Below are 18,575 nucleotides of genomic sequence, written 5' to 3'. Positions count from 1 at the left end.
TTTTTGTGCAATATTTTTTTAAGTAACTTTTATTACATAGTGTTATTATGAGTGTAACAATACTTTGTAATGTATTTTTAATGTTTTGTGCAACTTTTTTGCTTCACAAAACAGTTAACCAGAGTTCTGAAGTTGCGGTAATCATTCTAGCCTAAATTGTGATTGTGCTCAAGTGATCGCGTTTACTTTGAACTCGTAATACCAGCGGTAAGCCCTACGAGTGCAAACACCCATGATTCACCCCACTCCTAATCTGGCCCTAAACACACTAGCGAATAATATTCAGCGTATAAATTTGTTAAATATTAGTTAATTTGTTTAATTTGTTGTGTTTAAAAAAAACCCCATTGTAAACCCTGCTACACTACATAATCCCTAAACTGCCATAACACCCATCAAAATCACCCACTACGCTAAATCACCACAAACCTCATTGCAAGAACCCACTACACTATATTAACCCCCTAAGGCCTAAACCTACACTACTGAACCTCTTAACTGACAATCGCAATAAACTACTCTACTCTATTAACCCCTGAAATTACAAAACTCCCATCACAATAAACCCCCTACTCTACTAACTCCTAAACAAACACAACCACCATTGCAATAAACCTCCTACTCTATTAACACCTAAACCGCCACAACCCCCATCGCAATAAACCTCCTAATCTATTAACCCCTAAACCACCACAACCTATATTGCAATAAAAATACCCACTCTATTAACCCCTAAACCACCACAACACCCATTGCAATAAAAACCCCTTACACTATTAACAACCACAACCCCCATCAAAATAAACCCCTAACATCTAATGCTCCAAGACCCCTAACCTAAGACTACACACAAGATAATGGTAGATAAATAACTCACAGTATTGATACAAACCTATAAAACCTTCTTAACCCTTGAAGGTAAAAAATAAATATGTAATATATAGAAAAAGGTTGCTAGCCCACAAATGTTCTTTTCCACTTCTGAGCTTACCAATGTATGTTTTTCAATAATTGATACAAATATAACTCATTAAATGTAATACTACAAGTCAATTTAACTGTTGTTTAAAAGTAAATAACCTATGATGAAAGTTTAATTTGGACTTTACTGACCCTTTAAATTCAGTTATTTAAAATGTGCTGTATATTACTTGGAGCCAACCTAATAACAGAAAAGCAGCAGAGCATGGTACTAATCAACCATGTTCTTTAAACTAATACTTGATCTGAAAGATACAAAAAGTGTTTAAGGTTATAAAATGGTTACTTTCTGCAAAACAAGTTCAATAAAAAATAGAATAAATATAAATTATTAAAAACAAATGCGTTGTTACAATCTAAATGAGACAAACAGGGTCTTGTGTATTTACTATGAACATGTCATGCAAATAAAATTAATTGTATACAGATATTGAAGGGACAGTAAAGTCATAATTATACATTCATGATTTAGATACTACAATTTAAAACAACTTTCCAATTTATTTCTATTATTTATTTTGCTTCCTTATTTTGTTGCTGAAAAGTTTATCTAAGAAAGCTCAGGAGCAGCAAATAACCTAAGTTCTAGCTGCTGATCGGTGGCTGCATATATATACCGATCGTCATTGGCTCACCCATGTGTTAAGTTAGAAACTTGTATTACATTACTGCTCCTTTAACAAGTGATACCAAGAGAATGAAATAAATTTGATAATAGAAGTAAACTGGAAAGTTTAAAATTGAATATTCTACCTAAATCATAAAATACAATTGGGGGGGGGGGGGTTATGTCCCTTTAACTATATAAAGATATTTTTTAATTTAATGTGTCAAAAGTTATTACATAAGACTATTGCTTTGGCTTTCATTGTTTGTATAAGGCATTACATCTTGACATATTTGTCTTATAATTCATCAACAAAACAGCAGTTAAAAAAGTTTCCTGCACACAGTGCAACTTTGTACTGGAAGAAATTCTATTGTCACTTTACTATACTTTTCTATTCTTTTGTCTTTGTGATAAAAGGAAGCAAATGGGGCATTCAAAAGCCTAAAAGCTGGAATAAAGATTAGGTGCAAAGTGTTATTGATTGTTTTACATAAAGAAACTAAGAAAGATTGAATTCACTTGTCAGGTCAAATATTTATCCACTCACCCATAGTAAAGATTTGAAACTTTTCTGAAACAACAATTTTGTCTTGACCAAACTGCCTATAATTTTAAGGAGAAAAAAAAATAAAACTTAGAAATTTTTAAACATAATGGTACATTTTAAATAACTGCAGAAATATGTTTTCTTCTTAGTATTTATTAGTCGCTAAGATAATTTTGTACTTAGTGCTCTGCCCCATGAAGTGTAAAATTAGAAATTATTTAGCATTCCTCATTTGTAATCAGTGTAATTATTTATTAAGCAAATCAAAAGCAACATATAATAGCAATTGTGTCAAATATTTATACACAGAATGATGCTGATTTCAATTTTCAGACGATCATAATTTTCATCAGGATCCTAAAAAAACATATATCTCATCTGAATATAGAAATCAAAGTAGAAATTTTAACTTTCAATATATATTAAATATTACAAAAGCAGTTAACATTAATATTTATCTAACTACATAAAAATATATATTTTTCTTTTTATAGAAAAGTGGTGATAAATAGGTTAATTGATTTTTTTTCAAGGAAAGAAATCTTTCTTGGTGAGTCCGCAGAACAAGTTAAGCTATTGTTCTGTGTAAAACAACACCCTGGTCAATAGTAATGATACACGGCGGTAATACAATTTAGCAAGAGGCATTATTAGCTATAATGAGCATAAGCTAAAGGAAATTATGTGACGAGTCAAGCTGAATTGTGTTTGAGATATAGTTGATATAGATAGATAGATAGATAGATAGATAGATAGATAGATAGAGAGATAGATAGATAGATAGATGATAGATAGATAGATAGATAGATAGATAGATGATAGATAGATGATAGATAGATAGATAGATAGATAGATAGATAGATAGATAGATAGATAGATAGATAGATTGATAGATAGATAGATAGATAGATGGATAGATGATAGATAGATAGATAGATAGATAGATAGATAGATAGATAGATGGAAAGATAGATAGATAGATAGATTATAGATAGAATTAAAGCAAAACTTACATCAACTGTATGCTAATATAAAACTGATATCTAGTTATCAATTGTTGATACATAATAATGTTCCTTATTAAATGTTTGTTATGCACAATATTTTATTTTATGTATATATTGCTCTCTTTTAAATGTATGTCTAAGGAAATATTTCCTTGTTTTTTGTTTAATGAATTTGAAAAACAAATGATACTAAGAAAATAAGCATGATTGTGTATAATCAATTAAACATGTCCTCATGCATAAAAACATTTATTATTATTTTTTTCCGTAAAAACATCTTTTTTTATTTCTTTTTTTTTTTAAATAATCCAAAAAGTAAAAAAATGAAGATTTTTTTTTTTTTTTTAAATAAAATAAAAAAATAAATAAGGTACAATGACAAAATACTAACATTCAGAAAACATGTATGTGGACATTATTGTTACAATAAATGTTTTCAAAAGGAAAATTAATAGCTTTAAATTAGGCATCTTTGGGATTGGTCTTCTACGACCTCTAACTCAACATTTTTCAAATTAATGTGACTTTAATATATTAGAATTGGCTTTGGGTTTAATTTTCCTATTCCTAATTATAGTATTGATTTGATAAATAAGTATCTAATTTCATGCTATAATTCTCAAAATTAAAAGTGCAATTCATTTAACATGTGTCAAACATATAAAGTAATGGTCATTAAGGATTGCTTTCTTGTAAGCATAGACTACAGAGCTTTATGCTACTTTGCCAATTATGATTAATCAAAAATAACAATAATTTGGCCAAGAAAAAAATAATAATGTCTTTCTCTAAATTGTTTTTAAAAATGTATTTGTCTGTTTCCTTATACAGTAAATGCTTCTCTGTCTTGACACGTACATAGATAGCTAGATAGATAGATAGATAGATAGATAGATAGATAGATAGATTGATGGATATAGATAGATAGATAGATAGATAGATAGATAGATAGATAGATAGATTGACAGATATACTGAGAACAACAATGCAACTGATTCTGAAATAACTTTATATATATTATACATATTGTACTATATCTACATATTGTATGCAATAATATGTATTTTACTAATTAAAGAAAATATGTTATTTAATAGATATGTCTTCCACATAATATTGTTTAAAATACTGCACCGGTGTTTAACATGAATAAAGAGAAAACCTGCACAAATTAATTAATTAACTAATTAATTAATTAATTAATAATAATATGTTTATTTTAAATTTCCCCAAATGTATTTTTAAGTGATCACAAATTTAGACGCAAATATTGTAATAATTCTAAAAGCTTCATTTTTGTAGCTGATTTAAATTGTGTACTTGGAGTGTAGAAACATATGCTAAAGAAGAAGCTGTCACTCAGGACATCTATAATTAAAGCAGGCCTTCAATTAAAACATTTCACAACAACCTCCATTAAGCTTTGTCATACCGCAAAAAGAACATGAGCCTCTGTGTAAAGAAAAGTTAAACAATTGTCAGCTGAAAGCAGATGAGGTTTTTATTGAGTACCTGTATTATTAATGCATGAATAGGTGCCCATGCAGAGCAGGGAAGTTGCAATCATTGTTGTACACATCCTATAACCAGTTGGATAGCTGAACAATGCAAACGTAGGATAACTTTGCCTTTTGTCATGGTTAGATGTAGTTATAGCTCTGAGGAAATCAGTGACCTGGGTCATTCTCATGTGACTGGTGCTACAAAAAGGATAATCTATTTAACAAATGACAGCTAATGTTAATTACAACCTTGAAGACTACAGGGCAGGAAATATTACATCTTATTTAGTAGGTTTCAGAAAACAGTTAAAGTAATCAAATTAATTTGAGTTTTAAAGAATTCTCGAAATATGGTTCATTTTGTAACTAGAAATTGTTATCTTGCAAGTTAAATAGTTTGAACAGATGTAAAAAATGTTTTGTAATCTTTAGACATAAATACTAGATGTGTGTTTAGCTAGCTCCCAGTAGTGTATAGTTGCCCCTTCAATAAAGGATACCAAGAGAATGAAGCAAGTTTGATAACAGAAGTAAATTGGCAATTTATTTAAAATTCTATGCTCTTTTTGAATCATGAAAGAAAACAATTTGTGTTTCATGTTCTTTTAAGTGCCCTAATACAAATTTCCACACCTTAAGCGTGCGAGCAGTAAGGAGTTTAACATGGCTCTTTGCGCACAAGCATTAAGGGGTTTAACATGGCTCTTTGCGCACAAGCATTAAGGGGTTTAACATGGCTCTTTGGGCACAAGCATTAAGGGGTTTACATGACTCTTTGCGCACGTCAGAAGCAGTGCATGTATTATAGGTTGAAAGTAAATTCAATTTAATTTAATGCACGTCAGGATAGCGTGACTTCAGAGTTCTGGTTAACTGTTAATCAAGACAAAAATGTTGCACAAAACACTACAAAATTATATTTAAAAGTACAATTACACTCATTTTACACTATCTACCAAACTTATTTTTAAAAAAATTATGAGGTCTCAGGTGTTAGGAAAAAAAGGCATACATACACATGTCTAAAAATGTATGTGTATATATATATATGTTTATATGTGTGGACATATGTATTTACAGACATATATAAACATATAAACACATGAAATATGTACACACACACACACACACACACACACACATATATATATATATATATATATATATATATATATATATATATGTTTGTGTGTGTGCACTGGAGCCCTCAATCAAGTAGCTTAAAACATAAAAAATCATATTTATTCAATATTCTTCTATACTATAATCGCATTTGTAATGTCCATCGCCGTCTGCAGTTGCGCATGCATCCTCAATTGAGGTAGCGCGAGGCAGCCAACAGAATGTTTTTTCTGTGCGCTCAGCCAAAAGATTTTGCTTCCTCCAGGTGGATTCCGAAAATGGCAGTGGATGCAGCGAAGGCAAACGGAGCATTACAAAAAAACAAAAAAAACACTGCCCGCATGAAGTATAACAAAAAAAAACCCTAACCTCCCACACAAAGTATTAACACCTAAACCACAAACCCACACATTGCAAAATAATAAAGTAATTAACCCCTAATCCACAAATAACCTAACATATATATCCCTTAACCGTCAACCACCCACATCACAATAAACCTAATTACCCTTTTATCCCCTTAACCGCAAAACCCCAACATCGCTATAAACCTAATTACCCTATTAACCCCTAAACCGCAAAACCCTCACATTGCAATAAACCTAATTACCCTATTAACCCCTAAACCGCAAAACCCCTACATTGCAATAAACCTAATTACCCTATTAACCCATAAACCGCAAAACACCCACATCGCAATAAACCAAATTACCCTATTAACCCCTTAAACTGCAAAAACCCACAACGGAAATAACTAATTAAATTACTAAGCCCCCTAATCTAACACCCCCTAAATTAAACCCAATTACCTAAATTAAAAATACAAAATTTAAATTAAAATAAAAACCTAACATTACTTTAAAAAAAAAAAAGTTTAAATTAAACTAAAATTGCAAAAAATAAAAAAAGTCTAACATTACAGAAAATAAAAAAAACCCTAATCTAATGCTAAACTACCAATAGCACTTAAAAGGTTTTTTTGCAGGGCATTGCCCTAAGTTAAACAGCTTGTTTACAGTTACAAAAAATTCTAAATCCCCCTAACAGTAAAACCCACCACCCACCAAACCCCCCCAAAATAAATAAACCTAACACTAAAAAACCTAAACGCATGGGCATTGCCCTTTAAAGGTCATTTAGCTCTTTTGCTGCCCTTAAAAGGGCATTTAGCTCTTTTAAGAATTCCACATCCCTAATCTAAATAAAACAAACCCCCCCAAAAAATTAAAAAAACCTAAGTATAACCCCCAGGTTGGTACTCACGGTTCCTGAAGTCCGGCGAAGAAGGTCCTGTTCCAGGCGGTGAAGTCTTCCAAGCGGCAGCCTCTTCTTTCTTCTTCCAGAAACAAGCCGGCACGGAGCGGAAGGCAGAACTGAAGACCCGATGACCGCAGAGCTGAAGACCGGCGACCGAGAAACTGAAGGCCGGCGACCCTGGAACTAAAGACCAGCGACCCTGGAACTGAAGACCGGCAATCGCAGAGCCATGGAGCGTGGAGGATCCTCTTTGTACGATCTCCGCCGTACACTGAATAGTGTATTCATGGTACGTGGTTAAAGATGGCATCCCTTGAATTCTTCAAATTCAAATCAGCCAATAGGATGAGATCTACTGAAATCCTATTGGCTGTTCAAATCAGCAAATTGGATGAGAACTACTGAAATTCTATTGACTATTCAAATCAGCCAATAGAATTTCAGTAGCTCTCATCCTATTGGCTAATTTGAATTTGAAGAATCAAATCAGCCAATAGGAATTCAAGGGACATCATCTTTAATCGTGTACCTTGAATTCCCTATTCAGTGTACGGCGGCGATCGGAAGAAGAGAATCCTCCATGCTCCATGGCTCTACGGTCGCCGGTCTTCAGTTTCGCGGTTGCCGGTTTTCAGTTCGGCGGTCGCCGGTCTTCAATTCTGCTGTCCTGGATGAAGAAAGAAGAGGTCCCCGCTTGGAAGAAAATTAATGGCTGTGTGTTGAGTTGTTTTGAGGGGACATCAAATTTACACTGTTATACAGGCTGTATACTCACTACTTTATCTTGTTTATTAATTTTCCATCCACATTGTTGTACATATTCTATGCTTTAGTGGATATATAGGCGCTGTTATAATCCTTGTACCCACATTTACTCTTACTGCCTGGGGTTGCACACCTCATCCAGTATCTGTCTTATATAGCTGCCTTTATATCTTACCCATTTCTGACTAGCGCCTATTATAGAGTAACGCTTGAATCTACTCAGTAAACTGAGTGGACACATTCTACTTGCACCTACATATATATATATATATATATATATATATATATATATATATATATAGATATTTTGCAAAAGAAATCATATATATATACTGTATAATATATGATTTAATATACGTTTTTTAATCGCATATACGATTTAAAACCGCAATTAATCACAACGATTTAAAAAACGCGAGAGTATGTGATTTTTTTTTTAAATTTCTCTGTTCGTCATGAAAATAGAGGCAGAGAGGGAGGATGAGAGGCGGACAAGTGTGCGGCCATGGGCGAACCTGAGAATGCCCACGAAATGGCCATTATTGTAGAGATTGCAGAGTGTGTAGGAGCAACAGGCCTTCATCTGGGAGTGGTGTAGCGGTGGTGTGGTGGTGGTCAAGCGGTGGTGTGGTGATGTGAAATGCGCTCAAAGTTGTGAGCAATAAAGTAAGTAGTGGACAAAAACTTTAAAGTGCCCTTTTTTTTTATTACCTTCTGTGACGACCCAGAAACTGAAGGCCGGCGACCCTGGAACTAAAGACCAGCGACCCTGGAACTGAAGACCGGCAATCGCAGAGCCATGGAGCGTGGAGGATCCTCTTTGTACGATCTCCGCCGTACACTGAATAGTGAATTCATGGTACGTGATTAAAGATGGCATCCCTTGAATTCTTCAAATTCAAATCAGCCAATAGGATGAGATCTACTGAAATCCTATTGGCTGTTCAAATCAGCAAATTGGATGAGAACTACTGAAATTCTATTGACTATTCAAATCAGCCAATAGAATTTCAGTAGCTCTCATCCTATTGGCTAATTTGAATTTGAAGAATCAAATCAGCCAATAGGAATTCAAGGGACATCACCTTTAATCGTGTACCTTGAATTCCCTATTCAGTGTACGGCGGCGATCGGAAGAAGAGAATCCTCCATGCTCCATGGCTCTACGGTCGCCGGTCTTCAGTTTCGCGGTTGCCAGTTTTCAGTTCGGCGGTCGCCGGTCTTCAATTCTGCTGTCCTGGATGAAGAAAGAAGAGGTCCCCGCTTGGAAGAAAATTAATGGCTGTGTGTTGAGTTGTTTTGAGGGGACATCAAATTTACACTGTTATACAGGCTGTATACTCACTACTCTACAATGTAGCAAAGTGTCATTTTTTCAGTGTTGTCACATAAAAAATATAAAAAAAATATTTACAAAAATATGAGGGGTGTACTCATTTTTGTGAGATACTGTATATATATATATATATATATATATATATATATATATATATATATATATATATATATATATATATATATATATATATCTATACCTATATATATATATATATAAATATATATATATATATATAAATATGGGTACAAGGATTATAACAGCACCTATATATCCACTAAAGCATAGAATATGTACAACAATGTGGATGGAAAATTAATAAACAAGATAGTTTATCTTGTTTATTAATTTTCTTTTTTTTTTTTTTTTTTTATTGAAGTTCAGTTAAAGGCTTACATGCATGTCATGTCATCAAAAAGAAAACATACAGAATAACTGGTAGGTAACATACAAGCAATAGAAGGCTAGAATAAACATTATGTAATAATGACACATCGTGGAAGTATATATATATATATATGTAATGCTTGCCTGTCGAAACTGTATACCTCCTAGATGATGACTGAGGCCGCTCTTGGACCTCTTATTTATATGCAGAGTGCAAAGCTACAGGAGGTACCCTCTAGCTGGGAGAGACCACTCTTGGATCCCATATGTTGAACTTCCATTTTTATTTTTATTACTTATATCTTTTATGTTTCGGTATATTTATGAAATAGAGGAATAAAATAAAATTTACTATCTAACAGGATGGATTTACCTTAGGAGTCTAGTATAGAATAACATAACTAGAGCCACACTACACACCAACATCCAAACAATTACATAGTCATAGGGTCATAGGTATAACCTAGTTCAGGGGCATAATAATGATTAGTAGGACCTGAGAGACATAAGCTGTAAATAAAGAGCTATTGGTTATCAGGGGGCATGCTTTAACTGGTAAAACAATATAGCTCATATCCTTAGCTAAGCAGTCCATTTTAAGACATATAATGTAGGCTTGAATTTATTAATGGGAATATCAAACAAAAAAGAAACAAGGGGGTATTCCACATTATACTCATAACTTATTTTGGAAATGGATGAAAGCTTCTCGACTAGGGGCATTATTAGAACAAACATCGTAAGCATATGTCCAGGTATGGAACACCCAATTGTATCCCAATATAGAAAGATAGGATCTCACCATCCCGGCCGCAGACAGCGGGACCCTAAAACATGCTAATAGGGGACCAGAAGCAGACATTCTTAGACGTAATTATGGGGGTCAGAATAAGGAGTAACATTGGTAAAATTGATGCTGCTAGCTGGAAGAGAAGAAATACACTTGCTTTGTAAGTATATATTAGGTGTGGGCTAAGTTTCTATAGGGTGCTGCCTCTACAAGCAATTATTATAGATTGCTTCTCTATCCCACCTATCAAATCTCAGTCTAGTAGGGGCCATAAAAATATAAACAGGAGTTATTTAGGATGTATACATATCTATGTTTGTCTTACAGAAATATATGAATTGAACATTAAATAAACATTCAGCCAAAACCAAAAGGCTCCTTTAAGAGAAGTATTTACAAATAGCTGCTCTGATTACTTTGTGATAACCCAAGCTAGTAAAAATAAACCTCTATAATGGCATAAACGGTAGAATATATAGGGGATAACTGATAGCCATACATTAGAAATGCTAAGGACATGTTTAACCTGCAAGTATACATTTAGTCAAGCATTTATCCTGAAATGCAATAACTGACAAGTGCCCACATATATAAAAAATAACTTTAGTGTGCATCTCTGGCTGTCCTATTGAATCTCAGGCTGGTAGATGCAATACAAAATATAAGAGCTGTGGGCATCAAAGCATAGAGACAGTGCAACTAGTATGGGAGGAAATAAGAGACAATTGATATATGTTAGGCTAACACTAAGCACCCACAAAGTACCGCAATATCTGTCTCATCCCTTCTTTAGCCCTATGTACATAAAGAATATACTCCCTATTCAACTTACAAATATCAAAACACAAAAAATATAACAACCTTGTAATGCAAAATACTTTTTAAATAAATGAATGAAAATACACAACTGAAGTCCCGGTAATGATTATGAGGGTCTGCATAGTCCAGAACGCTCATTCACGCTGGGAACTGTATAGGCTCCCCACCTTAAGCTATATGTGAATCAATGTCTAGCCCACACCAGTTTTGTTACTTGAAAATCCATATGACAATTGTCCGCAATCCTGATAGATAAGAGCCCGCATATTTGATCCCCAATTGGTGTCTCTCACAGAGCCGGGTCTGGAACGGAATGCCAGCTTGACCAGAGTTGTGGTCGCAATGAAGGACCTCTTGTCACTGTCCTGCAGCGATATTGCCAGTTGCGGAAACATGGTACCCGGTTGGATAATAATGTCCTTATCACTTTGCCCACACACATAGTAATTGTCTATATCTGATCCGGGAACCAAATTTGAGACAGGAGGAGAGTGGAGATGCGTAGGCAGTGATGGTGCGATGATCTCTATGCTACGAGTTAAACAGATTGTTGCGCTTGGTTCATTTGGAGGGCCATTACTTATGGGGAGGTCATCAAGTTGCCGCGCCACAACCGAACCTTTGCTCCTATCGACATACTCGGTTAGGGTGTGCTCTTTGTCCTCGGTGTGAAGGCGCCATTCCGGATTACTGTTGTGACCCCATGTTGTGTGCAGTGTGCACATGAGACGCAGGAAATGTTCATCCAAAAGGTCTTTTATCTGGTTGTGCAGTTTGGTAAGTTAGACTCCATCTGGAAGGTAGAAGCATTGATTTGTTGATTCCTCACAAGGTGTTTGGCACCAGTACCTTCAGGGTACCTTGCGTTCAGCACAGTATGCTGCGTAACGACGAGGCCCAAACAGGCCTCGCCGGGGGGTAGGATAAAGGCCGCAACCTCAAAGTTTGTTCCGGGAGCTCACAGTTTTCTCTGTCACAGTAGTTTTTGGCCTCAGTTGATGCAGGAGCGTTAATGTTTCAGGGATCAAGGTGTGAACCAGGCAAAAGAGCCGTTTGGTTGCTATAATAGCCAAAAGTTGTTAGAAATGCTGGAGCAGAATGATATCTTGCGACCTGTCATGGCCGCCGCCCGGAAGTTCCCCCCTTATTTATTAATTTTCCATCCACATTGTTGTACATATTCTATGCTTTAGTGGATATATAGGCGCTGTTATAATCCTTGTACCCACATTTACTCTTACTGCCTGGGGTTGCACACCTCATCCAGTATCTGTCTTATATAGCTGCCTTTATATCTTACCCATTTCTGACTAGCGCCTATTATAGAGTAACGCTTGTATCTACTCAGTAAACTGAGTGGACACATTCTACTTGCACCTACATATATATATATATATATATATATATATATATATATATATAGATATTTTGCAAAAGAAATCATATATATATATACTGTATAATATACGATTTAATATACGTTTTTTAATCTCATATACGATTTAAAACTGTGATTAATCACAACGATTTAAAAAACGCGAGAGTATGTGATTTTTTTTTTACATTTCTCTGTTCGTCATGAAAATAGAGGCAGAGAGGGAGGATGAGAGGCGGACAAGTGTGCGGCCATGGGCGAACCTGAGAATGCCCACGAAATGGCCATTATTGTAGAGATTGCAGAGTGTGTAGGAGAAACAGGCCTTCATCTGGGAGTGGTGTGGCGGTGGTGTGGTGGTGGTCAAGCGGTGGTGTGGTGATGTGAAATGCGCTCAAAGTTGTGAGCAATAAAGTAAGTAGTGGACAAAAACTTTAAAGTGCCCTTTTTTTTTATTACCTTCTGTGACGCATAGCATTGACTACATTCCCTGTCTGGGTCAATTTTAAATATATTTTAATTATATATGTTCAGTAAGTTGCTTGTAGAATGTTCAAATTGTAAATAATATATTGTTAATAATATAAATAAACACTAGATAGATGATAGATGATGATATAGAGATAGATACTTTGATACTAGATGATAATTATTATATATTTAATATATTATTGAGTTGAGTGTAGAAGATAGATCATCAGTCATCATACACAGTGGTGCAGTGCACAACAATATCTTAAGTTTAGTATTTTATTTCCTCTAAGTGTTAATTTTTAAATTACACTTACCATTACGCTTATTATACCAGTTTGTAGTCCAGTAGTGTACCATACCACAAATATGTTTTTCTAATTCATATAAAAAATGATCTATATGAATTTTGTAAAGTAATTTTGGTTAAATAAAATTTTTATTTTGTAATTCTTTATGGTGGATGGATGCTGCTGCAATGCAAATCAGTTTTTAAAATATTAATTTGCAATAAAATAAATATTTTATAATTTTTTCTTGTAAGCTACAATCAATGCAAGTCAGTTTGTTATCTTTATTATTGCTGCTAAGCTAGTGCTGCAACAATAAAAAATCATTAATGCATTTTGGTGAGGCAAAATATCCAAAATAGCATGAGGCTTAAATGTGCAATGCATTCATACGGCTAGATTACGAGTTGTGCGTTAGGCTTAAAAAGAAGCGTTGGCCAATCCCAATGCTGCTTTTTAATGCCCGCTGGTATTACGTGTCTTGCAGGTACAGGTGTATCGCTCACTTTTTTGGCCAGAGTCGGAAATACCGCAAATCCACTTACGTCAATTGCGCATCCTCTTTTTTCAATGGGACTTGCATAGCGCCGGTATTACGAGTCTTCCAAAAAGTGAGCAGTAGACCCTCTCCTGTCAAGTCTGGTACCGCATTTTAAAGTCAGTAGTTAAGAGTGTTACACTACAACGCCGTAGCATAAAACTCTTAACTAAAGTGCTAAAAAGTACACAAACACCCATAAACTACCTATTAAACCCTAAACCGAAGCCCTCCCACATCGCAAACACTAAAATTACATTTTTAACCCCTAAACTACAGAACCGGACACTGCCGCCACTATAATAAATATATTAACCCCTAAACCGCCGCACTCCCGCCTTGCAAGCATTAGTTAAATATTATTAACCCCTAATATGCTGGCCCTAACATCGCCAACACCTACCTACTTTTATTAACCCCTAATCTGCCGCTCCCAACGACGCCGCCACTATATTAAAGTTATTAACCCCTAAATATAAGTCTAACCCTAACCCCTCCTAACGTAAATATCATTTAAATAAATCTAAATAAAATTCCTATCATTAACTAAATTATTCCTATTTAAAACTAAATACTTACCTATAAAATAAACCACAAGATAGCTACAATATAACTAATAGTTACATTGTATCTAGCGTAGCGTTTATTTTTATTTTACAGGGAAGTTTGTATTTATTTTAACTAGGTAGAATAGTTATTAAATAGTTATTAATTATTTAATAACTACCTAGCTAAAATAAAGACAAAAGTTACAATTACACCTAACACTACACTATAATTAAAATAATTCCCTAAATTAAATAAAATTATCTAAAGTACAAAAACAAACAAACACTAAATTACAGAAAACAATAAAAAAACTACAAGATTTTTAAACTAATTACACCTAATCTAATCCCCCTAACAAAATAAAAAGCCCCCCCCCAAAATAAAAAAGCCCTACCCTACACTAAATTACAAATAGCCCTTAAAAGGGCCTTTTGCGGGGCATTTCCCCAAAGTAATCAGCTCTTTTACCTTTAAAAAAATTACATATCCCCCCCAACATTAAAACCCACCACCCACACAAGCAACCCTACTCTAAAACCCACCCAATCCCCCCTTAAAAAATCCTAACACTAACCCCTTAAAGATCACCTTTCCGAGAGACGTCTTCATCCAACTGGGCAGAAGTGGTCCTCCAGATGGGCAGAAGTCTTCATCCAAGCCGGGCAGAAGTGGTCCTCCAGACGGGCAGAAGTCTTCATCCAGATGGCATCTTCTATCTTCATCCATCCAGCATGGAGCGGATCCATCTTCAAGACATCCGACTCGGAGCATCCTCTTCTTTCCACGGCTACGACTGAATGAAGGTACCTTTAAGTGACGTCATCCAAGACGGCGTCCCTTCAATTCTGATTGGCTGATAGAATTCTATCAGCCAATCGGAATTAAGGTAGAAAAAATCCTATTGGCTGATTGGATCAGACAATAGGATTGAAGTTCAATCCTATTTTCTGATCCAATCAGCCAATAGGATTGAGCTGGCATTCTATTGGCTGTTCCAATCAGCCAATATAATGCCAGCTCAATCCTATTGGCTGATTGCATCAGCCAATAGGATTTTTTCTACCTTAATTCCGATTGGCTGATAGAATTATATCAGCCAATCAGAATTGAAGACACGCCATCTTGGATGACATCATTTAAAGGAACCTTCATTCCAGAAGAGCTGTCGGATGAAGAGGATGCTCCATGTCGGATGTCTTGAAGATGGACCCGCTCCGCGCCTGATGGATGAACATAGAAGATGCCGTCTGGATGAAGACTTCTGCCTGTTTGGAGGACTACTTCTGCCCGGCTTGGATGAAGACTTCTGCCCATCTGGAGGACCACTTCTGCCCAGTTGGATGAAGACATCTCCCAGTAAGGTGATCTTCAACGGGTTAGTGTTATGTTTTTTTAAGGGGGATTTGGTGGGTTTTAGAGTAGGGTTGGTTGTGTGGGTGGTGGGTTTTAATGTTGGGGGGATTTGTACTTTTTTACAGTTAAAAGAGCTGATTACTTTGGGGCAATGCCCCGCAAAAGGCCCTTTTAAGGGCTATTTGTAATTTAGTGTAGGGTAGGGCTTTTTATTTTGGGGGGCTTTTTTATTTTGTTAGGGGGATTAGATTAGGTGTAATTAGTTTGAAAATCTTGTAATTTGTTTATTATTTTCTGTAATTTAGTTTTTTTTTGTACTTTAGATAATTTAATTTAATCCTCTGCAATGGTGGAAATTGGAAACTACATCAGATTCACTTTCCCAAATTAAGCAAGCTTGCACAAAAATATCTTTGTGTTCCTGCAACAACTTCACCATCAGAGAGAAGGAAATGTGGTGACCTGTCAAAGTTATGTATTACCATTTTTTATTTCAAACATTAACCTTAACCAGTCCACCACCAGCAGTAATATTTGAAATCCAAAATGGTACAACATAATCAGATGTTGTTTTTTTTTTATCCAAAAACCTAACCAATCAGTAAACAAAGCAAATTTTTTAAGTTATATACTATATACTATTTATTAAGAAAGATTAAGAAAAAAATGTAGAGCACCACTGATACTATGTGAACACTGTATGTGAATATGTATAATTAGTGTGAATAAAATGTGTATAAGCAGCTGTTATAAAATATAAAAAAACAAATAAATAACAAATGGTAATAGCGCTAACAAATAATTGTACAAAACAAACTGGTGGTTTAAATACTAATGTTTATTTAAATATATAAAACACAATGTGCAAAAAATGCAAACATAGTTGCAACCTATATACAAAGTGATTAATCACAGCTTGATTAGCAGTACAAACACTGTTAGCCAAATAAATCTACTCAAAAAGGGCTTAAACTTTGCTCTGACAACATATTCTAACAATATAGATCTTCAAATTGATTTCCAGAAATTTATAAGAAAATTATCGATAGATAGACATTTTGAAATTCAAAATAAAAAACTTTCTGGTGTCCCTACGAAAATTTGGGATATTACAACTACAAAACAGTTAAAAATAGATATTCTGAACATCTAAACGCTAGAACAATTAAATAGAGAAAATCAGAATTGTGATGAGGAAATTCTTTTATATACCAACTTAAGACCACCATTTAAATTTAATCCTACACATAATAGAGGTGGTTTATTAGAATATTTCAATATTCTTACAACACAGGATTTGAGATGTTTAGAAACATCTGAAAATATAAAAGTTAATAAAGATAACATATACTATATTCTTAATAAATATGAAAGAAAAGCCATTAAGGAATTGAAAAATAATGATAGCATTGTGATTAGGCAAGCAGACAAAGGAGGAGGGGTGGTCATACAAGATACTGACACCTATAGAAATGAGGCCCTCCATCTGCTGTCTGATACACAAAGCTATAAATTGATTAGATAGGATCCAACTAAAATATTAATTAGGGAACTTGAAAAGTTGTTAAGATCAGGGCTATTAACTAAAGCCATCTTTAAAGAAGAGTTTGATTTCTTCTTAATAAATAAACCAAGGATAACAATTCTATATCATCTCCTGAAGATTCACAAAAATGTTGTGAATATAATTTCAGGTATCGGTAGTATATCCTCTAATTTATCATTATATGTGGACCTGTTTTTACAGGTTTTAGTTCCGAGGACTACATCATATTTGAAATACAGCACTGAATTACTTAAAATTCTTAAAGATTTAGTGTGAAATCCCTCTTGGTTATTTGTAACTGATAATATAAGATCCCTTTACACAGTCATAAACAATGATGAAGGGTTAGATAGAATAAAAAAGATTTTCACAGATCTCGATTTTCCTTCAATTGTCCAGCACGAATTTTTGACCAAGAGTATTAAATTCATACTTGAGAATAATTATTTTTCCTTTAACGGTAAATATTACCAACAATTACAAGGCACAGCTATGGAGACTAGATTTGCCCCTAGCTATGTGAATCTTGTTTTAGCACATTGGGAAAAGGAGTATATTTGGACTCAAACACATTTCTTAGACATTATAATAATATATAAAATGTACATCGATGATGTGATCCTAATTTGGAAGGGCAATTTAGACTCTTTAAATGTTTTTTTGGAACATCTAAATAAAAACAATTTGGGTCTATTTTCTTACTATAAAATCGATAGCAATCAATGTGAATTTCTAGATTTGGAAATTATCAGTAAAGATAGCAAAATAACAACATAGACAGTAGATCAGAATACTTATCTTAATTCTAATAGTTGTCATGATTAAGAAATGGCTCCAAAATGTACCTATTTGCCTGCATAAGGAAAAACATTACCAATATACCTTATTTTCATTTTCAGGCCAAAATGTTAAAAGAGAGATTTTTCGATAAAGGTTTTGAATCTTCATTACTGGAAAATAATATAAATGAAATAACCAAACTGGATCGGGATAAGTTGCTGGAGGGTAAATCAGAGGTAAGTAAAAAGAAAAAATATTACATTAAGACTATGGATGGTAACACCATCATGAATAGGGATCGAGATAGTAAGTTCTGTTATAGAATGTTAATTACTTATAGTCAAGATAAGAGAAAGATAGAATATACAATAGATAAACACTGGCATTTACTTAAAAAAAGACCCTTTTTTAGGACCAAGTCTGCCTGATAGAAACAGTATGATCTGCAAAAGAGGTCGGAATTTAAAATCAATTCTTTCCCCCTCTGATATAAGCCAGAAATCTATTAGATGACAAAAACAGAAACTATAAATAGACATTAGGACTGGAA

Source organism: Bombina bombina, chromosome 5 (genome assembly GCF_027579735.1).
Source record: "Bombina bombina isolate aBomBom1 chromosome 5, aBomBom1.pri, whole genome shotgun sequence".
In the NCBI taxonomy this organism is placed as follows: domain Eukaryota; kingdom Metazoa; phylum Chordata; class Amphibia; order Anura; family Bombinatoridae; genus Bombina; species Bombina bombina.
This window is presented reverse-complemented; position numbering follows the sequence as displayed.